Below are 3,525 nucleotides of genomic sequence, written 5' to 3'. Positions count from 1 at the left end.
ATTTTTGAATTAATTTTAACAAATTAGAGTGAATTAAGGAAACTGAATATTCTTAATTAGTTTGAGATTCCTTAATTCATGCTAATTAATAATTATCTTAAATTAATTCAAATTTAATTGACACCCCTATTTCCGTTTTTTTTTCATTTTTTCCTTATTAATTACATATTATTAATTAATAATAAAAAACCATAAATAGATTAATCATTTATTAAATAAATGGAAATTGATTTTTAAAATCAGATTTTTGAATTAATTTTAACAAATTAGAGTGAATTAAGGAAACTGAATATTCTTAATTAGTTTGGATCCCTTATTTCATGCTAATCATTAATTATCTACAATAAATTCAAATTAAATTACAGCTCACAATTTCAGTTTTTTACTTTATTATTTCTAATTCCGTTTTTTTTTTAAAATTTTCGTTTATCTTTTTATTTATTTTTTTAAGTTTTTTCCAATTAATAAAAACATTTTTTTTTTAACTTGTTATAACCTGAAATTTTTAATGTTGTAGCTTGAAAGTCTAAATCTACTGTTATAGCTTGAAAATCGTACTATAATATATGTCATATATGAAATTTACACTTTTTCCAATATCATTTCTTCCATACAAGAAAGGCCCCCTAAGTTGATGGGCTTTCTAGCCTATATCTTTAGAGGTTCAAATGTATTTGGGCTCAGCTTCGACAAACCCAATTTTCATCCATTTTACTGACATCATGCATGCATACGGTTCCTTTTACCATTTCAGAGGGAAAAGAGTAAACGAAATAAACTAAAACTGACGAGGTCGGTTGGTGTGAGGGAAAAAATAAATAGTCCTGAAATAAAAATTTGATGTCTTGTTTGATTGCAATATTTGGGATAACTTATCCCACTATTTATACAATAGTGATGGATAAGTTATCCCATATTCAGGGTAGGATAAATTATCCCAGGATAATTAATCTTGAAATAATTTATTTCCAACCAAACTATTAGTGTTACAACTTGGATTTCAAAATCGCTAATTCATCTTATCAAAATTTGTGAAATTTAGTTGAGTACCTTCCAAAAGTTATTATTTGTTTTATTTTATGTTGTAAATAAAAAAAATCCACTTGGGGTATAAAGAAAGTTAGTGGTGTATCCCTTGGACGGTGTCAAAGGCATATCTCATGATAACAAATGTAGATATTGATGATTTGATATATATATATATATATATTGCTTAGAAAGGAGAAGAATATATATTCAGTTATTGTGATTCCTGAGATTCAGGAAAAAATATTTTCAGAATAATTCTCAAGAGGACAACAACATACATGATGGCCTTATTCACATAAAGTTACAGCTTCACAAACATATTTTAATGTAGGCAATACAAAACATAATTAATAAAAATAGAGGTATATAGATAGTTCCATGAAAGGTGGAGGTAGGTCGAAGAAGTATACACAACTTCATATGATGACATGACTTTAGATAAGAGAGTGAAGGATACAAATTAGGGTAGAAAGTTAGTATGTGACGGTCTGTTATCTTGTTGTCCGATCATATTAGTAATCTTTGTATTACTCTCGTAGATTTTTCTGTTAATATCTATTATTTTCATTACTTATGTTAATAATCCTTCAATAAATGTTTTAATATATAGTAAAAAGACATTATTAATCTTGTGCGTACAAAGTGCTCATCCGAAGAGGGTAAAACTTGTGACAGAGACGGCAATATTAATCTTGTATATCATTTTGGAGTTTTGTTATTAGTCAAGATTAAATTATAATATGTCTAAGACAAAAAAAAACTAGTAGACTGGTAATATAAAATTCCCTGGGATTAGGGTCAAATTTCGCAATCAATGACGTACATAAAAATACTAGAAGCTAGAATAAATGCACGGTTACATGACTGACACAAAATAGAGAGAAATTAATAACGAAAACGATATTCCCTCTCGATTCACTTTATGTGGCTACAAATTGCAACTGTAGGCTACATTCTTTTAATATATCCATATAAAATTTTATATTAAGATCTCAATCGCTTCCTAATAAAATGATTTTGATTCAAATAAAACTCGAATCCAAATTCTCACATGGTAGCCTTCTTTTCTCCTTCCCAATTCTCTCCCCAACACTACCCTACTGCACATTACTTACCACAGCTGTCAACTTGTCATTATATAATATTTTCTCCATTCCTAATTACTTGTCTATTTTTTCTTTTATAGTTGTCCTTAATTATTTATCCATTTTAACAAATCAAAAAAGGATAAATTCTTTTTACCTATTTATACCTTCAATTAAATGATTAATTATATTGAAAAATGTAGAGCTTTTCATCAACTTTATAATTAATAGGGGTAAAATGGTAAACTCACAATGTCATTAATTATTTTCTTAATAGGTATGTCAATTCAAAAGTGGACAAGTAATTAGGGACAGAGGGAGTGGTAGGAATGGCAAAGCCAAAAAATTTATCAAAGAGTGTCCAAGAATAATGATGTATGATTGTCAAAAATAAATAAAATATTCTGCTATATGGGATCCTAACCCAAAACTTCTTCATTCGAATGGACACCCATTATCATTGCATCAAAGACGTAGTTTTTGTTAAGAGTGTTTAATTTTAAATATATATTCTTTAAATACAGAATTTGACATATATATACAGTGTAATTTTTTGATGAAGAGTGTTCAACAGTGACTATAGCCCCGCCCCTAAATAGTAGTACTACTCCTATTTATCGCTTTAATTTTAAACATAAAAAACTATTAAATACAATTTTATTTTAACAACAACAATAACAAAAATCTGAAAATTCAAATTGAGTAGTGCTTATCTTAATTGTGATTTGTAAGTTTTGGGGATAAACACATAGATAATCATGCTCAATATTTGTTAACTGTGGATTAGTGCTTATCTTAATTGAGCAGAATTGGACGGTCCTGATTTTGGTCCCACAAATTTCCAAAAGGCATCTTGACCGTTTATTCTATTAAAGTCTTGATCACAGGACCACATGGGCAACTGAGCTTGTACAATTCTTGTCCCCCAAATATATTAATCACTTGCCTCAATGCTGCAACTCTTCCACCCGACAACTTACCTTGTCTTGTCCCTTTTTTTTTCAATATCTTAAATTATTTGGTTTGCGAATTAAATTATTTTATAATTATATTTTTTGAATTAACTTATTCTATTTGTTTCTAATTATTTGTTTTTTTTTTTTAGTTGTCCCTAATTACTTATTTATTTTGATAAATTAAGGAACGACAAACTTTTTTTCTCTATTATACCCTCAATTAATTACTTTGAAAATGGTAGAACATTTTGAAAACCTTAACTTTTTAATTCATATACTTCATAATTAATAAGAGTAAAATGATAAATTCACTATATCAATAATTATTTTCTTAATAAGTGTGTCAATTCAAAAGTGAAAAAGTAATTAAAAACAGAGAAAGTGATATTACAGACTAAAGTATTTGATTAAGTAGGCAAATTAAATGTTTAAATATCTCATCTTATCTTGCCTAC

This window comes from Solanum tuberosum, unplaced genomic scaffold, assembly GCF_000226075.1.
Source record: "Solanum tuberosum cultivar DM 1-3 516 R44 unplaced genomic scaffold, SolTub_3.0 scf00125, whole genome shotgun sequence".
Classification (NCBI taxonomy): Eukaryota; Viridiplantae; Streptophyta; class Magnoliopsida; order Solanales; family Solanaceae; genus Solanum; species Solanum tuberosum.
Note: the sequence above shows the minus strand (reverse complement) of the source record.